The 20368-nt window shown below is 37.5% G+C and overlaps 1 protein-coding gene across 4 annotated transcripts in view; it reads left to right on the top strand.

Moving 5' to 3' along the window:
* The window catches only part of LOC111934608 (uncharacterized), a 76339-nt gene that overhangs the window by 26441 nt on the left and 29530 nt on the right, over positions 1 to 20368 (top strand). For all 4 annotated transcript variants that reach the window (XR_015275206.1, XR_015275207.1, XM_086847081.1 and 1 more), the window contains one exon: positions 11770 to 11904. The gene's annotated coding sequence lies outside the window, so the exon portion shown is untranslated. The remainder of the gene's footprint in view (positions 1 to 11769; positions 11905 to 20368) is intronic.

Genomic DNA, 20368 nt, shown 5'->3' with positions numbered 1-20368 from the left:
CCTCATTTGTGGTTCCCAGCATCCCATGTTAGACCGAAAGTTCTGCACAGCCAAACTTCTCTCTGTGCTTAGTTATGAAAAGGCAATCTAATTTGTAGGCTGGTATGAACACACTGAATATTATCCCAAAACAGTGCACAGAAAATCAAGGTGATTATTTTTTTTTATTTGTTCCCATTTATCTATTTTTATCTTCCCATTAGGCTACACTTCTACCCTTAAAAATTGTGATAGCAAAAGGAAAAGTTCTGAGATTTACATTGTTTAGTGCTAAAGGATGTTGAACATTTAGGAAGACGACAAAGTATTTTCATTTAACCTTAGTTAAAATTAGCTCGTTGTGCCCACTTCTAAATAGTACACCTCTCCAGGTATGCTTCTAGTTATCTGCTTATCAGCTCGTTGTGCAGCAGAATATGCAGTGACCTGCTTCCTCTAATTGAATGGGAGTTCTATTCGATCGCCCTGTCCTTTAATTTAGCTCTCCCACCTAGAACAATGGGTGATTAACACAAGTCAAAACAAGAGCATAAAGGAAAAAGGCAGCACAACCCGCCTTGGTGCAGCTGCTCGACTCCAATGTTTGCCTGCTGTGTAGCAGCATGTTACGGTCACTGCCAAGCCTTGATCTTCTCTCTCTGTGTCACTACTCCAAGGATCCATCCTTTAAGCAGCACAGATCACACAATCATACATTGTTGGAGAACTTCAGTGTCACTTCTAAGCAATACAGATTCTGCAAGTTGAAATAAAAGTGAACTAAACAGAAATACACAAACGATGTTTTAAGTATTGTTTTGGTTTTAGTTTTTTATTCAGATTGCTGCTTCTGTTGCCACCAGTGCTCTCTTTCCCTTTAAGTTATTGAAATACTTCTCCTCCTATTTGTCAGATATTTCAGTTTTAACGTTTTGGGTTTTTTCTTTTTCATCTTGGTCCTTATGCCAGTGTAATATCTCATCAAAGTGTACCTTACTCAGATGTTTGAAATCTTTTTAGAGGTTTGCACCTTGATTCTGGAAATAATCCTTTAACTGCATATAATTCCTAGAAAGTTATTTTGATGCAGTTCATTCTGGTGCTAACCCAAAGAAATATAACAGCAATGAAATGAGACTCAATGATTTAAATGACTTTGAATAAGGCTCAGGAAAGTGCATATAAAGTTTTAACATTGATAGTGACCTTTCCAAAAATAAATGGAAAAAATATTTCAGGGGGATGAAGCCATTAAGATGAGCAGAATTTACTTTAAAACGCTTACAAAGCTTATAAAATAGCATTAAGAGCAAGCACGTTTAAGTTGATACAAACTACAAAAGGTCATAAGCAGCTGACCAGGTGCCTGTGCAGATCTCTGCATAGACAATAAGGTGCAGCCTGTCCCACAAACTTTACAATCCAAATCATGCAAAGATTTAAGCACTAACTCTATTGCACTTCTGAATAGCGAAGATATTAAAGCTATCAGCAAGGACGGTGTGCTGCTTGTGAAGCACGCTGGATAAATGTCATGGTTTCCTTTCCAGTCTCTGAGAGAGCACACAGCGCTGTTACTCGGGCCCAGACCAAAGACCACTAAGGGCAGTTAATGTCTTTTCCTTGCATTAGCAATCTTTGTACCAAATCTTTGTTTTTATCCTTCAGAACCTGCTGGCAATTTCATATATACATAATATGACTCCTTAAGAAAAACCCCTGAACTCTTTTCAACTCTATAGACAAATCGCCAGGTTTCTGAAAGGACAAGGTTACTTGATAGTCCCTACTTAAAATGAGACTCTGCATACCTGATACGATTCAGTGTTTAGAAAACAAACAGATAGGGTTAGATCCAAACAAAGGATTCATTTTAATAGTAAACGTATTTAAGAGGGTGCTTGCCTAAATGTGAACTGTTTAGGGGATGGATTACCATTTTGCATACATTTTAGAGCTCTGAGAGAAGCCATTAACACCTCCAATTTATGAAAATGCAAGGATGATAAAGAAACAATAGGGGTGACAACATTGTGTAAACGACATTGATTCATTTCAGAACAGGGCTGTTAACTGCTGGAAATGAAGAAATAAATGGAACAATGGATAGATGCTTTTACCAGCTTGTCATTAATTAGCAGTGAGCACAATTCTTTTATTGTCCTTTTTGAAAAATACAAAATTGGTAGGGAAATACAAGCACTGAGCAAATAGATTACTCTGTGTCACTAGGCTGACATCTGCATTTTCTTTCTTCTCTAATATATTTTGGTTTTCAAATGATATCGAACTTTTAGCCTGGCAGCAAGCCCAAATTTTGCTTCTTTTGAAATTCCTAAAAAGATGTGTTTTCATCCTCGAAACCTTCCCGCTTTATAAAAGCATAACAAAAGCCACGATTTGAGAAAGGGTTAATAAATGTTAGTGAATCCCCCGTAACACAGCTTGGAAGCACAAACAACAGTTCAATGCACTATTCTGCTGACCTATTGCATCCAATCAACTGCGGTTTTATTTCTAGCAATGCCAGCAGGTGGGAACTGACAACATGTTTCTTTGGAATCGTAAAGAAAGATCGTCTCAGATGGAGAATTAGCTGGAAGTAAGCGAGGTTGTTTGGCACAGATCTAAGCAGGGACAATGCTTGATTATGGCTATCACTCTCCAGCTGCTGTCAGAATGTTAAGTTTGCTTTCTTAAGGCCTGACATCTAACACATTTCTTTTTCTAATTAGTATCTGGTACTGTAAGATGCTGATATTTTACTGCATGTCAGATGTGCAGGGCTGAAATACATCACTGAACTCAGGCAGGTGTGGGTGCTAGGAATTAGTTTTTTAACTCTCATAGTGAATTCAAGGCATCTCTCTCTCTCCACTTCAAAAAACAGAGCAATGTAGATGGAGAAGTTAGCGTGGATAAACCTCCAGTGCTGTTGCCCGAGAAAGGATGCAGAGTGAAGCAAACAAATCTAACATCAGAGAGGCAAAGCACCCTGAGCATTGTCTTCATTCTCATCAGCATGTCCAGGCAATATTCTGATCACAAATTCTTCCTGACCCTGGCAGCAGGGCAAGGTGCAGCTTCCCAGCTGCAGGTGGAAGGGCACAGGGTATTTACACCATGCTGAAGGAGTAGCAGTCCTGCCCACACGTTGAGGTAAATGAATTAAGCTCACCACTGGTAAAGATTTGCCATTTTTCCCCCCTGTCTAATGGCATTTTAGGTAAGGAGGAGTCAGGGCTTTCACCTGCCTTGAGTCTCACACCCAGCCTGGCAGGAGCAGTGCAGAAGCTGCTGTGTAGATGCAGGTGTGACTGAAAAAAAAGAGATTGTGGGTACAAATCCAGCCAATGCTTGGCAGAAAGCTGCTCCCACTTCACAGCAAAACTCTGGGATGATTTGCTCTATGGCTAAGAGTGTGTGTGTGTGTGTGTGTGTGTGTGTGTGTGTATGTGTATGTGTGTGTGTGTGTGAGTACGTGTGTGTGAGTTTGGGTTTTTTTGGGGGGATGATGTTGAGTAGTATTTTTCACATTGACACCACAAGCACTAGCTCATAAAACACTTCAGCATCCTGAGGTAAATTTGAGAGTGGTTTCTCACCTTAAATGCACATGACAGGTTTCATCAGAAACTGATTTCTTGTAGGAGAGGGCTCTTCAGCCAGCAACAAGTAGGTCTGAATCTCTGGGCTTTGTTGCATGAAAAGAAAGAAAATATTATTATTCAAAAGACGATGGTTAATTTTTCTTGCTAAAGTGAAGCTATTTGTTAGATATTGGCTGGGCAAGACATAAAAAATACCTAAGAAAAAATTTGCCAATTTAATTTCTATCTTTTGTTCAAAAGTTTCTTGCAGCTTTGTGCTTTTAGGACCGAGTCTATCCAAATTTCAATGATTTTTTCTCCCAGAGAAAACAGAGGTGATTATTTTTTAAAATCATCAAACTTAGTGATATAACTCCTGGCGTTCTAAAGGTGTTTACAGTAATTTGGGGTACTTGCAGTATTCCAAGTCAAACTGTTAATCACCCACCCCATGCAAAGTCAGGCTGCACCTTGCTCCAAGCTTTCCACAGTGCTTGATCTCTGAAGTGTTGCTTATGGTTTGTAGAGCAAATAAAAGTGTTTAATGAAACTTTCATCAATGAAATTCTGTATCCCAAATACTTTCTTTGAAGACAGCCTTGCAGACATACAAGTCTTTTTGCTCTTTGGGAAAAAACAGCCCAAACTGTTTCCAGCATCAAAGCTAAAGGAGCCCTTTACTTGTTTCGCTTATAATTTACATATCTACAATTATTTTATTATATATGTCCAGCCTCCTTTCTTTGTTTGCCAAGAAAAGCCTCCCTTTTACAAATGCATCCAACTCCCTCTGCTCCTGGCTAATCTGTGTCTCCATCAAGGTTTAATTTCTGGTACCGGGTTGACAAAGAAATGGGATAAGGCTGTAAAGCTGTAAAAAAGAGGTGTTTAGCAAGGTTTCCTCCTACCTATAGCGGAGATTCTTCATCATCTGTGAAAGTCATTGAGGCTCTGTGAGGGTTCCTAGAATTATCTGTACAGAAGAAAACAATTGTAAAGGTCTTATTGTGGTGGAGCACTGAAGCACATGATTTACTCTCAGTCTGCAAGCAGTCCCATTGATTTCAGAAACTAGTGACATGCAGAAGGTTAAACATGTGCTTTGCTGGGTTAGGGCCAAACCTGGTATCATTCTTCTGAATAGTTTAAAAAACTTCTGTTATTACAATAAATAAATAAATAAATAAATAGAAGAAGGCAAAAACAACAGCAACAAACTGTTATAAAAAGAGTTGTTGTATTTTGAGTCAGGACATAAAAGAACCAACTCTGGCTCAAAAATAAGCGGGTTATTTTTGCAAACACAGTAGGATTTTTTGGCTCTGTTGCTGCTGTAAGCACAGCAGGGCCCCTGTGCACCATCCCTTGCACAGCCAGACGAGTACTGTGGTGACATTAACTTTCCTTCCTAGGCTGCCTGCTCACTGGGATTTACCCTTCAGAGGACAATTGCAGAAACACCTCCAAGCACATGGAGCTGCACTGTCAAATACAGGATTTTAAACGCATCAGAATTGACTTTGGATTCTGAGCAGGTGCAGTTGGACATCTTTCATAAGACTGATGTTAAACGCAGGTTTGAGGAATATATTATTTCTGAGTTGTTTATTCTCTACAACATTCTCAAAGGAAAATTGTTTCATGCCAGTGGAATGATACGCCATATATTTAATGTGTGGAATTTTGAAGTTTTCTACAGAATAAAAATTCTAGTTCTGGGTGAGTTATAGAACTTATGCTTTGACTGGAAAAAAACCACCAAACTTCTAAAATTATAAATTTTAATCCATGAAAAGGAAAATTAAATAAGGTAGTGAGCTTTGTTTATCCCTTTAATTTCTCTTTCAATGTAATCTTTTAACTTGAATATAACTCATGAGCACTAATAGTCTTTATAGTTAATTCACCATCTTTAATTTCTTTTGTATTGATTTTGGTGAGATTTCAATCACCCAAACAAATTTCTATGAGGATCTGAAAGGAAAAGTATAATATATAAAGATCAAGTGACATTCTCATTCTGTACTTCATTGCTATGCATTTATCAGTTCTATGCCAGCAATCCTTGGGCAGTATGAAATTCTTCTGAGAAATCAAATAGTGCAACTTCACTACTTCCCCCCATGTTCTCCTCCCTTTACTGAGAAATTAATGTCATGTAACTACCTACATTCAATAACCATGGCAGGTTTGCCCAGGATTTTGGACTATTTGCTGCTTCTCTTCTCTAATACGAGCAAACCTCTTGTTTAGTGTGATGCTGGGGAGGTACTTCAGGCAGTAAAACATGTTTGAGAGGGCTATCTCAAAATGAAGGGATGTGGTCAGTCACTCCCTCAGCTGTTTTCAGGAGTAATGTCCATGCTGGCACACATGGGCTGAGAAGACTTGCTCATTTCTGGTGAGAATCACACGTGTCTGAGCTTGTCAAGGGCTTGTTTCCATAACATGAAAGTTCTGGGTGAATGCCAGAACACTGCCAATTTTGGAAGAGCCTCTCTTCTGCTTGCTTTGATTTTCTCATTGGATAACAGAACTTCCAATGTCATATCCAGTTAATACAGGGATGGAGAAAAACACAAAGAGGGAGAAAACATTCAAAGGGCCCTGTTGAATTTTTCATTATGGAAAAGGGAAAAAAATCCATGCCTGACATTTTCCAATCTATGAAATAAAGAAAAAGAGTTCTGTAAGTTTTGGGCATATTTACATTCACACACTTAGAGTTTTATTCATGTCCTCATAAATAAGTTACCTTTAACTTCAACCAAAGAAAGGATCTTGTACAGTTTAGTACCCCTTTACGGTTGACATTGATTTAAAACACTCCATAAGGGGCACAGTACTGCAGGATCAATTAAAAGTAAATGCAGTCATGAAAGTTACATGAAGTGCTGTCTGCCAGAGCCTTGCAGACACTGTTCTTCATACAGTAACTTGTCACCTTAGCTAGACAGAAAAACAGATGTAGTTATGGAAGGAGTTTATTTCATATTAATCAGTGGCCTTGTGACAGGAAAGCAGAAGTCCCTGACCAAACCAAATCTTCACAGATAAATATCTTATGCAGTTTTAAGAGGATTTTAACTTTGTTTGTTGAAACATTCAGTCATGTGTTCCAGAAGAACCCCCAAACAGGTAGGCTGGCTGTCAGGTCTCACCAAAGCAGGTTCCTAAAACATTATTGCTAATCACTACATTTGTGATGTAATGATCAGAAAATCAACAGAAACAAAACAAAGTCCAAACTCACATTAGTGTGCTCTGCTCTACTAGTTCCAATCTCCTCTGCTTATGACCTTAAATAATAAATAGAGATGAGTGTAAATTAGACCAGGTGTTAGATGGGAAGCATTTCATGATCTTCCATGGGAAAAGCACTTATGATGAGTTTTCTCTTGCCCCTGGATGAAAAGCCAGCTTTGGTGAGCTCAGGACCTGCACTAATTTGTCATTCCAGCATAATGCTTGAGAGGTAGCAAGCAGGAACCAGGGACTGTTGTAGCCCAGCTGACCACAAGGAAACTCCCATGGTATAGACCAGGGTACGTTTTTAACCACGGGGTTTTTCCTAGAACCCTCCCCAGTAATGTAGCAATATGAAACCCATTACGAGTTCTTTGAGCAACAGTAGATTGTCTTCTTGCTGTTGCCCAAAGGGCCACCTGTGTGAAAAAAGGACATTGCTCTCTGTCAAAATTAACCACAGGCCCTCCTCTGGCCCCTGTAAGTCTGATTTTTTGCGTGTATATTAACATTTGAATGAAACAGGAAATCTATATTTGATAATGCAAGAGATTGCCATCAGTTTTTGAAAGAGGAGCTTTTAGAATTTATGTACTCCTTATCCTGACATAACTTTTTTTTTCCTCTAATCTAATGGCTTATCTGTACAGAAAGTGGAAACAAATTTACTTCCTATGCAGATGCTGCTTTGCCCAAACTTTCAAATCAGTGCATATGTTTTAGAGACATGAAAATATTTTTTTTACTTAGCCTCCCAGATAAGATTTTATTCATTAACAAAATCTTCCTTTTAGTCCCTCCAACGGTAGATGAAAGGGAAATTGGATTTCTGAAGAATTAATATTGGTTAACATGGATATCATTCCTTGCCTACTCAATGAGCCAATCTGCCAATATTTCTATTGATGTTTCATCATGACTGTTTCATCCATTTCTTGAGAACATAAGAGAATCTGTGAAATGCCAGTTTGTTATACACATTCAAATAGTTTTTATTTTCTTGCTCTTTTTTAACTTGACAAAACAGTTACAGCTGTGTCAGTCTATCAATTTGACATTGCTTCTCCAATGAAATATAGTCTAAGTTTTGGACATCTTTTGGCAAGAGTCATGACTTTGGTCCAGACAGGCAACAGACCTAGCTGTAAATAGCAAACTCAGTTCAGTCACCAAGTGATGGAGTTGCTCCTCTTATATTTGAAATTATGTGGTTATGGTATCAAAATTCTCTAATTACTTTAGATAATTTAAGAAAATAAAAAAGCTGAACAAAAACCTGCAAAAAAAATTAATGGTTAATACCAATCTGATTTGGGGGAAATGCTTCATTGACTTCACATGTGAAGATTGATTTAATACGAGGAGGACACCCCAGCTGGATGCTCTGGTAGAGTAAGAGCAGCAGCATTTCAATCTGACATCCTCTACCAGCTCCAGTCATATTCAGTGATCAGTGCTCTAAGGAAAGCAAATTATACCTCAAAAGGGAAACTGTATTTTCTCCTGCACTGCAGGCAACCAGCAGACCACCTCAGAATGGGATTCCTATACTGTGTCAGAGAGAAACAGTCAACAAACAGTCCTTTCAGTCCACACCACCCTGTATCTACAACAACAAGCTGTGCAGCCAAGAACTCATATTACAATTTATTTTTAATACCAGGTTTATCCTGATTTCAGGCATAGGGTTCTTTCCAGAGATTATATTAAACTTGCATTTTTTAACCATGTAATATGTATAAAGAAATAATTTCTTCTCCCTTTGAGATTTTGTACATTATTTGAGTGACGCATTGTAAAGCCAAAGAAGATGAGCTGAGGACTTTAAAGACCTCTTTTTTGGTTTCTGGAGAATTTTTCTTTTTTTGGAAGAAGGGAAAGGCTGATGGCTTTGGCCGGGCATTTAAAATAGGATTTTGATCCTGGGGAAGAGTAGTCCCAAAAGAAATCTCCTATAGGCAATCATATACCACATTAGGAATGTTGAAATGTTCTAGATAATCTTTTCCCCCATCTTGATCAAGTAAAACATCATCATTGTGTGTGTGTGCACATTTGTGTGAGAGAAGCTCATTACTTAGTATTAATATGTTTGCAGCATGTGGTGTCTTAATTCCACCTGTCCAAATGAGCATAAAAAAATGGAAGTGTTTTCTATTAGCTATACTTCTTCTCTGATAGAATGAAAAAATGGTATATTTTCTAAAAGACTGAGTTTGACAGAGTAATAAGAAGAGTTTCTGGGTAAATAATGGGTTACAAAGATTTACTGTAAATATGGGATACTATTCTTAAGGAGCAGTTATGAAATTATACACATAATAAAGACTAATTAAATTAGTCTTGTGCTTACTGATGTTTGGAGATCCAGCATGAGTTTTGTGATCAGCTGAAGGACTTGTGCAGCACAGATCAAATCACATATTTTATAGCCTGCTGTTCGGTAGATCCAAATTCGTGGTACTTAATTGTGGTACTTAAAATTACTATGATTTCATCATTGTTCTGAAAGAAAAAATGGTGATGCAATAAAAGTGCTTTTGTAGTAGTAATGGTGTTAGAAATATTAGAAATATTTAGAAGTAGTGACGATATTGTTTTTCAGGTCCATGTAGAACAAATGGGTATGAAAAAAGGAGTGATCATCTGATGATGATCATCAGAGTGATTCTGAAAAGAATATAAAACCTCCTCTCCAATGCTGGAGGTTTTATATTCTCTGCTGAGCAGTGCTCCGTGAATGGTGATTCTGATGGTGTAATTAGGAGCACAGTACAGATTTAGACTCGGTTCTAGTGTGAGTTTATCCAGATGACTGTACCTTTGCTGCAGTACGGTTTTATTTTCAGCCTAATTTTGCTTGTTTGCTTTCAGCTTGGCACAATTAATTAAATAGTCTGGTGAATTTAAAAGAATCAGCAAGTCCAACTGTCAGTTGAAGTGAGCTATCAAATTAATTCCATATGACAACAACAGTTGTGAAAATTTGACCTGATTTGCCTCTGAAGCAGTTTATGCCAGAAATACTTTAATACAGGCACATACCAACCATTTTTATCAAGCCCACATGCAATTTATCCTTTAGTCTTAGTGTAGGAAAAGTATTTGGAATGAATATGAAGATTTGCTCAATAAAGAGTCCAATTTTGGCTGCCAAACCAGCCAGTTCCAGAATCAAATTTTTTGCACTTAGTATAATATATTATCACATTCCTCTATTACTGATATCAGAAATGTTAAGGATAGCCCCTAATTTCCTTCTCTTTTATTAGAAGTAGGGAGTATTTGTAATTGTTTTGTATAGGCAGAAACTTGAGGTCATGCATCAACTTGCAGTGAAAGTGCATTAGCTCTTGGGCCAAAATTCTCATTTAAGAGTAAAATGGTTCTAAATTTTTTTTCAAGTGGCATTTCCAAGTTTCTCAGAAAACTTGATTCCTAGTAAGGGAAAACATTTTTTAATGAAGCAGAATGAGTGTCATCATAAAATTGGTACATTTTTTTTCATGGAAACTAAATTCTTATTAAAAGAAGCTGTTGACTGAAAAATATGAAATTATACCAGAAGTTTTATTTTCATATATTATATGACTTCATAATCCTAGCAAAACAAAGGAAAAAATGTGTTTATACCTTTTTTGAGTCCTTATGGTGAAAGAAAGAAGCAGGGATGGTTTGGCAGATATTTTAGGTTGTTTGCTTTAAAGTTGGGTTTTGAGCTTGTTTTTAGCTGGGAACTATAATGAATAAGAAACAGTTGTTTCTCTGTGTCTTTTCCTGGAGGATCCCTTTGTCACAAGAGGACTAGAAAGGAATCTTTCACAAAGATTTTCTCTCAGTTGTGGTATTGCTGATGTCAAGCATGCAAAAACCATGAGTCAGCAGTCCAAAACTCACGGGACTGCATTAAAAAAAAAGTGAATTTTTAAAATATCTACGTGGTTCTCTTGTTTAAGCCTTTGTAGTAAAGTGATGTCACATTTTTATACTTTTTCTGCAAATTAAAATCTTATTTTTCAAAACAAAAGAAGGAAAAAGAAGAAACAGCTGAATTTTCTCAAAAGCTTGGAGGACTCCCAGAAATGGGATTCTAAAGAACATCTGAAGCATTAGAAATATTGCAGTATAATTGCAGGTGTTGGAAATGAGGCATTTGTTTGTAAGAACTTTGATCTAAATTTTGGTGAATAAAAACATTTGGGAAAAAACCCAATTGAAAGAAAAGCAGAGAAACCTTCCTTTGCACTTCAGCAGCTCAGGTTGCTATAGAACCTTTTGTTCTACAGTCCTCCCAACACAAATCCTGGAGAATAGGCCTCATGTCTTTAAGGTTAAATAAAAGCCATACAAACATCTGATTACCAGACAGAAGATACAGTCAGACAATGACAAATAACTTTGGTTTTGTCAAAAAAGGAATAGGTAAAGTAGTGCAGATACAGCTATTACAAAGATATAAGGCCTTTACCACAGTTTAAAAGACAAAGACTACTTGAATCCAAGAACATGGTTTTTGGCCAGAAAAAGTTACAATTATTTTTAAAAATGTCACCTCATTCACATTCAGTGATCAGAGAAAATGGAAACATTTTAAGGAGTAATTGTAAACATCTGCTAAAGAAGAAACGAAAACATGACTAAGACAGAAATGAGCTGCCAACATAAAGCATTGTGTGAACAAATCCACCGGAAAAACACCAGGTCTGTGGATGGATTCTATCTGGAATGTGAAAAAAAATTGATGATCATAAAAAAGGCTAGAATGTACCTAAAGATATTTTACTCTAAGTCACTCTGGCTCTCTACGCAAATATCGAGGAATGTGGCTGCACTTGCGTTTCTGCAGCAGCTTTGGCCCCTGCTGCTTCTCCTGCCCTGTTCCAAGAGAAGCATTTGCACAGGCACAGGGAATTGGACTCAAACTGATCTAACAATTTTTTTCTTTCCTTTTCAGCTGGATCAGTTAAGAAAAAGTCAGTGGTGGTGCAGATGGTGATGACAGCTCATACAGAAATGCTGCTAGATTTCTAGCCATTGCCTCGAAATACTGATTTCAAACTGCAGTGCTATAATGACAGCCTAAATGAAGGTAAATCAGATCCTTATGGGTTTTAGAAAATGCTCTCTAAGGCATCTATAGATCTGTATCTCAGCACAGCATTTAAATGCGTTGAGCAGCTTGAGGGGTCCAGGGCTGTTTTGTAAGATGTGTTATCTCTGTCATGGAGTAACACAACGACAGAGTTAACACAGAGGAGAAAGTAAGAGTGTGAATCACCCAGTTTTCCAGGTATGACTGTGCCGGTTAAAGATGAACAACTCAATGTAGAGATATAATACACTATGTCCTCTGGCACAAGTGAGCATGTGCACGTTTTCTAAAATACAGCAGGTAGCCTGCATTGGCTCCAGTCATCTTTTCCTAATGCCAAACATTACATCTAAAAGCAGCTGTTCTGATTGAAAATGTTTTATCACCATCCTTTGGTAGAAGCTTGTAATTCCTCCAGTTCTACTGGCTGACCAGTTCATTTGAACTATTTCTAATCTATGTCTTTCTGCAATGGAGGGAAATAAAACAGATTACAGGTGGCTGTGGGCTGTGCTGGGCTCGAAGGGCAGTGAGCACAGGTGCCTTGGCCTTGCACTGCCTTCCTGTGCTGCAGCTTTCCCTGCCCAGTCTCTGATCCAACAGCTGATACTTAGCCACCTTCTTTATTTCCCCCTTTTGTTTTGGTTTTTGGCTTTTTGTTTCATTTTTTTTTAACTGAAATAACCTGTGGTTTGTATTAACCACACTGCCATGGGAATGTCTGCCCTTCTTTAGCACAGTGGGGGAACAATACCTGCTGGCAAGGTAGGTGTGATTCTTTGCTTGAGTAGTGATGTTAGTTGAAGTAAAAGGCAAACCATCAATTTAAAAAAAAATTGGCCTACAATCTTAGAGTTGAGCAGAATAGTGAATGTGAATAAGAACTCTTGGGAAGTGGAAGTTTCAAAAGAAGAATCCTAGAGACTTTGTTGATTAGCTCTCTAAAAAAACTCTGAAATGATAAGAACATCAAAGTAGTTTGATGGCCATGACCTGTTCTAGTTCATACTCGGGCTGAATTACAGGAGACTGGAACCCTGAAGGAAGACTGTGGAGGGTGGGTGTTATTTAATGTTATGTGTATGATGTGCTCTTAATATGTATGTAGGTGGTGTTTGTGGAAGTTTATCTTTCCTGCTCAATATCTAGAAATGAGCTGTGTGGAGAAATGATGGCTCAATGCAGATTGCCTGCATTTGGGTGACAATTGAGCCTGTGCTCTGTAAATACAGTGTAAATACCAGTTGCTTTAAACTCCTGAGCAATCAGTGCCAAATACTCATGAAAATAATCTTTTTTAAGGAATTTTCTTGGAATATGGCACATGATTTCAGAAGATCTAGGTCAAATCTCTTTGAAGAAAACATTTAATGTGTACTTTCAAACTGCATTTTTTGGCAGTTTGGTAATGGAGAACTGGCCACTGTTTTAGCCTGTGGCCAGGAAGACAGTAAGAGTAGTTATATAATAAATCAGTAAAGAACAAACTTCTGATATCCTCACAATGAGCTGCAAGCAAGCTAATATTTTCAGAGAAAGTTATTTCATTCTTTTTTTATCTGGGTTGAAGAACAAAAAATGAACCCTCTTTCCAAGCTCTGGAATCCCCACTATTAACAGTAGTTGATTTTGCATAAAGATTACAGGTAAAAGTAACATTTTTGCTTGTCTTTATGGAAATTAAAACTTCCAGAGGTGTCATGAGACTAGAAAATTTGTTTAAACTGGGATTATCATCCTGAATACTTGTAGACAATAGGAAAGGAAACAATGTTCAAACCTATCATTATAACTAAGTACCAACCCTCCAGGGTCATGGTGTGCTGCCTTCAATAGAGCCACAGGTCACAAGCCATGGGTTCCATGGTGCTTTCATCCTGGCTTTAGGCTCCTGGTACAGGATCAAAATAGTTTGATGAAATTATAGGACGTATCAAAGTGCTCCAAAGTCACCCTGCTGATCCAAAATTGAAGAGATTTTGGCTTTTTGCTTGAAGGCTTTATGTGTGGCTAGAAACCAACTTTCCAACATCTAATTTTAATTCTTTTAAAGTATTACTCATCATTTTAATCATAGAAGGAAAATCATAGGGCTGTCAAAAATATACATACAGCATGCTCTTGCTGTTTTCATTGTCACTGTAAGCCCATGACTAAGAATTAGTGATCATTCCTAGTGAGGAAGTATTTGGCATTGCAGACCTGCTGGAAACAGTCATGGAACCACAGCTGCCTAAAGATGTCCTTGTTTTCCTTCTGAGTCAATTATACCCATCTACAACTTTGTCCACTGCTCTGTCTCCTGCTGAGACATGTATTTACATGTATTATGTATTATTTGATCATAATACATAAAATGCCAGAAACTAGAAAAAGAAACTTCATAAGTATGAAGGTTAAAATTCTCCCATGGTCTCTGTATTTTAAGTATAACATGTGTCAAACATGACTACAGGCTTTTTTTCCCAACTTACGAATGTTTGCATTGCAGAAGCTGATTTAAAGAAAAAGGAGTAGTTTAATACAAGTTGAATTTGTTGCTATTATTATGTGTTCCTCCATTGTCTCTCCACTTTGGGCACTGCTCTTATCAGATGAAAAACAGAAGAATGTTGGTTTTAATTGCTGATTGTAAATGTGACAACCTGTACTTTCAGCAGTGGTGTTTGTTAGCTTTAGGGAACAGAGCTACAGAGATGTTTGAGGATGAAATAAGTTACTTGTGTTCCTGCATGGACTTCAGTGAGATCCCAGACACTGCCTGAGGGTACAACTCTTTTGGTTCTTGATCATTAAATTTATTTCTGCTTTATGAACCAACTACTTTTGTAAAACCAAAATTGTGTGCATCAGTTTTGTAGTTCAGATATACACTAGCACAGTTAATATGGAATTGTGCCAGCTGCACAGATATGGACACAGCTGCTCCTAGGGCATTGCCACCTTTTAGACACAGTTTAGGAAATCAGCTCAGTGCAGATTATACACTGACTTCATGCACAGACACTTTGATGAAAATATATAAGATTAATGAGATGGAATTTTTTTCTTTGGGACATGATGAACTTTTTTCATCATGTAGAAGAGAAACTGAAACCTTCAGCTCTGAAGAGTCAGAAGGATATTAATCTTTGTTACTGGCTCAAAAATCTTGGGAGAAAAAGTGACACCAGTACACATTTTATTTTCAGTACTGCAACATAATTCATGTCTGAAGAGACAGACTTTGGCTTTTCTTTTACTATCTTGGTTCATCTGCACTGGACTGCAGAAAAGTTTAATTCAAGAAAGTGTCATTAACCTGCCTTCAAGCTACCCACTAACTACCACAGCATCCCCTTTATCCTGACAATCTGTTGCCAGTTTCAGTGAGCAGTTTTAGTTCACGTGAGGAGAAAGAATTGAGAATTTCTACTCTGAGCTCTTTATGGATGCTAAAATCCTACATGAGACTTAATGTCACCCTGACAGTGAATGTGCAAGTCCATCAGTCAGCACAGGGCTGTGCATGGAACCTCAGCATCTTCCCAAGGATTCTCCAGATGCACATGGGCTCCAGAGGTTTCTGGTGCTATTCAGCTGTAGCATACTCATGGCATGGATATCAATGGCTTGAACTCACCACTCTGGTTTGCTTTACAAAAAACAGATAAAAGAAAATGACATTGCAAAAAAAAACCTGACATCCAGCTGCAGAAAAACTCAAAAAGTGTCCTTAGGTTTGCTTAGGAACAAGACTAAGACTAGAGCTTGTCTGTATTCTGATGCTACTACAGTTGTATGTTTTGGGGTTAATTTTAGTTTGTTTTGGTTCAGTTGTTGTTGGTTTGGGGTTTTTTTTTAACAGTTAAATTTAAGGGGAAATAATTATAAAAGGTCTACATGTTTACTTTTAAACACAGCATTTTTTCCACTCTGCCCCAAGTCTGACATTTTAATGACCTGCTTTGCTTTGGTTTTTACTGGCAGTGTATATTGAAGGAGTATTTTATGTACAGTTTTAACATTTGAACAACACAGCTCCATGTTCAGTTACTCTTTTATATTGTGGATAATGTCTTTTAAGTTTTTAATTCTTTTAAGTGCTTACTAATTTGAGGGAATTTTTGCAAATACCTTTAAAAACTTTTAGATTAATTACCAGTAAGGGTTATTAATTTAAGAAGAGCAAGAAAAGTAAAGGCTGCATATATTTTCACTCAAATTACTATCCTAAATGACTCCATGGGGGGTTTCTTATAGGGGTCACTGAAAGGCAGAAAGGAATGTTTTTACTTCTTTGCTTTGTCACAAAAATTAGGTTACAAGGGCTATAAATGCAGGTAATACTTTTTATTACTAGATTTTCCTCTGTAATGAATATAACATTTCTTCTTTTCCGATACCCTCTGAATGTCTTAGTACTTAGCATGTTTACTCTTACCTTTAACAAGCTCTAAAGTAATTCCTCTTTAAAAGCCTTGCAAGCAAATTTGAAGGCAAGAAAGAAACCCTGTATGGCAGGATCCCTGCTGGAGGTGGAAGATTGGAAGGGGACACTGTCTTGCCAGCTGCCCATGAGCACACCGACAACACCAGTCCTTGGGTAGCTGAGGTAGAGAGAAGTAAAACCTAAGGCTGAAGAAGTCAAAAGTGGGAACCAGAAACACCAGAATTTTTTTCAATGCAAAATACAAAATTGGTCACATATTTTCCTGCTATAAAACCAATTGCTCTGTGCCAGTCTGCCAGAATTCAGATTTCTAGTTCCAAAAGAGACCTGGGCTCAGGATCGCTTTGAGATTTGGGCCGCGTAGTAAAGCTGGGGTGAGCAGCTCCCCTCGTCGGGGCTGTGCTGTGTCCCCAGCGGTGGCCTGGTGTGGCTGGGCTGGCAGGGCTCTCCCATCAGGGGAATCCACCTCCTCCCCAGCTGGGCCCTTCAGGAGGGCATTAATATTCTCTGAAAGGCGGCCACTTATCTGCAGCTCTGTAGGGCCGACCTACTTTGATCTCAGCCTCAGAAACAGAGTGATGGGGGATAAGAGTTCAAAGTATAAGAAGAAACTCAATATGCAAAGAATGTACCACATCTTAATAAGTAATGAGAATTCCCTCCATTTGTTGCTATTGTAAGGAAAAATAGTTTAATATCTTTATGGGATTAGGACTCCACGGTACTTTGCTAATGAGTGGCCAGAGCTATTAAGATTTTCCCTATGTCTCCAGATAGGCTGGCAAACAAACATCAATAAACAATAGTGAGTCTAAGGCTGGCTATTAAGAGTTTGATCTGGTGAGTATTTTATTAATGTGGCTAACAGGTCGAGGGTTTTTTTTGTAGACCTGGTAGAGCAAATATATAACACAGAATTTCTATCTTTTCCTTACAAGAGACTTGAGGATTAAGGAAAGTACCATTAATGAATGGCAGCTTTTTAACAGAGTTTATCACAAATGACACTGGATTGTGAAGTGTTCACTATTCAGGCAGCTGTGGAAAAACAGGAGATTGAGAAAATTACCAGTGAGGACAAAACTCTATTTTTTACTGGTTTGCTCAGAACTGTGGAGATATCATTCACATGAACACTCAGCCTGCATAGCGATGGCAAATACCAGGAAATTTAGCTTTCATAAGTGTATTTGAGAAAGATTAGCACACACCATTCAGTTCAAGTTTTAGTTTTTAGGTTAGCTGCCTTTCATATTAATCAGCTTTTGTTTTTTCAGAGCTGCCTTTTCTGTGTAAGAGCAGTGGGTGAATGCCATGTTTAATAACCCCTTACCATCCACTAATTCCTTTTGCAGCAATTATGTGGTTTCCAGAAAAAATTAAATTTGTATAATTGGAAGAAGAAATGTAGAAATTAATGTTGTTGTCCTTAAAGTCCAAGAAAAGTTGATGTTTCAAGGAATTGTGTAGCGCTTTCAGAACTGTTTACTGTTCTTCAAAGGCCTTTCTATTTATTTTTCCAGATTCTATAAGTATAGTAGGATTTAAGATCAGCACAAGAAAGTTTTTCACTCGATCAGCTGAGGAGCTATTGTCACAATGAAGTACAGCACACAAAGGAGAGTGAGATATTTCACATGCAAACTCTGATTTCCTGAGTGTGATGGCAGGGGTTATTAGCAAGGATTTTCATCAGGTCCCTGTTGAAACCTTGTTTCCTTAATTCACTTCTCCCAGCTGATAAACAGCCATGCCATATCTCTAGCATCAATCTGACTGCCCAGAAACAGGTTACTAAATTCTCTTACACACAGGGATTTCATTTTCCTTTCGGAAAATGTTTGAGAAGTATCAGAGGTTTGTACAATAGAGGCCAAGCATGAAAAACTTGTCAGTCATGAGAATGTCACCCCATAAATGTCCCTAACAGCTCTTTCCTCTTTTCTATTTCGAGAGGAGAGTAGCTTTAATTAATTTATTGGTTGGCATCTGTTTAACAGGCATATGTGTGATGGGTTTCTGAACACACCTGGTCTATTTTTTTAATGTAACTTCCAAAAAGATTTTGATCTTATTTTTAGCTTTAACCTTATAAAAATATAACACCACAAAGAATTCTTACAATGACTAAACTTTTTTTCTTTTTTTTTTTTCTTTTTTTTTTTTTTTAATTTAAATCCCTGTTTCAAAGGAATTTAGCTATGACCTGGATTTTAATTTTCTCAGGGATTTTACTAATGCTTGAGGGGAGAAACTGGTACATTTTCAGTATATTAAATACCTGTTTGTGTCAAAGTAGTCATTAGATTTCTAATTGATTTGATTACACTACAGTGGTATAGCAAAGGCTATATCTGGATATTTATCATCTTTAGTTATGCTATCATTAGAATATGATTTCTGCATTTTCATTAGTGGGGCACACTACCTAAACATTGCTCAGTTTTGAAACCACTTAATTATGCTGTCATTGCTGCTACATTATTCAATTTTGCATTAAAATTGTTTTCCTGGAGTCCTAAGCTAGATTCAAATAAACTGTTCATTTTTGGCAACCAGGAAGAAATGGAGTCCTTGTAAAAATCAGACTTTGGAGTGAGGAAGTTGGCGATTTTTTTCATTAGTTTCATAGGGCTCATTGTTCCTATTCTGGAAACTTTATAGCTGCAATCACCTACGGCTAGAGTCTGATTTTTACTGAGGTGCTATAATAATTATACTAAGTACTTTCTGTTTGTCGCTGACAAACAACAATCCCTGAATGTCACTTAAGGAAAATAGAAACTTTTATATTGTGGCTTAGTTTCCAAAACTTCATGGTTTGAATTCTCAGAAATAAGTACAAGATTTTCATTAAATAAAACCAAATCAAACAAAAAAAAAACCTACCTTGGGTTTTGTCTATTACAGGAGATCACTCAAACTCTTAGGCACACTCACAGAGATGTGATAAAATATTTTGCTAAGAAACTTAAGTATGACTTACTGAGAACTGAAGGTTGACAAGTTTAAATACTGTAATAGCAAAACAAACAAACAAAAACCTTTCAGTTCACTTGTGGATTAGCAGTTAATACTCTGAAATCCACAAGCTACGGCTATCTGTGCTGTTATAATCCAAAAGAAGAACTCTACTTTTTCTGTTTTTTCAAAGGAAGATCTTAATCACCTCTTTGTAAGCCACCAAACCCCTTATTAAAAGTCTGGGCCCAATCCTCCCTTGAAAGCATGGCCCCAGCAAACTATGGGCTTTGATCCTAAATTGGGAACAACAGCTACTGAAGGTAACAGTATGTGATTAAGGACTGCAAAATTTGGGCCACTGACATTAGTGAGACTGACTGCTCATGTGAGTAAAGAAAAATTTCATAAGATTAAGGACCTATTATGTTTGGTTGTTGTATTCTTATTAACTCTTCCTCATTATTTATTCAGCTTAAATAAGCTGAGCAATATTAATGTGTTGCCAATATCAACATTTATCAGTGTAACTAGACTAGAGTAAAAATGACTGCAATAATTTTCTTTTTCTTTTTTAATTATTAAAACTTCTGTTTATAGCATAAATACAGTATACTGTAAAAGCAGTAGATTAATGGTACGGTTGCCAGTCTTGCTTTTCGACATCATATTTTTTAAATAACTTACTGACAATCTGAATAATTAAACATAGTTTTCTGTTAAAATTACATTGTTCTCACAGACATACAAATTGTTTTCCTGCTGCTCTAAATGTGTCCCAGTAAGAGGGACCTGGAGAGTTGGGACCAGCCACCTGCTGGGGCCTGGCACAGGGTGCTCCAGTCAAGAGGGAAGGAGATAATGGGACATTCTCTCCCAGTTCTCATGTACAATCAAGGACAAAATTAATATAACATTAACAGCTGGGCTGTTACATTGAGTTCTACAACCAAGCCAGAGTAAGAGCCATTCTAAGAGAATTTGGGTTGTCCCCATCCTTTGGAACTGGGGAGGTTCCTCAAAAGCCCATAAGCTCTCTCTTAAGAATGTAGGTTAGAAGTGCTACCC

The sequence above is a fragment of the Cyanistes caeruleus genome, chromosome 12, assembly GCF_971803275.1.
Source record: "Cyanistes caeruleus chromosome 12, bCyaCae1.hap1.1, whole genome shotgun sequence".
Classification (NCBI taxonomy): domain Eukaryota; kingdom Metazoa; phylum Chordata; class Aves; order Passeriformes; family Paridae; genus Cyanistes; species Cyanistes caeruleus.
The sequence above is the reverse complement of the archived record's forward strand: the minus strand, read 5'-3'. Positions and strand labels throughout refer to the sequence as shown.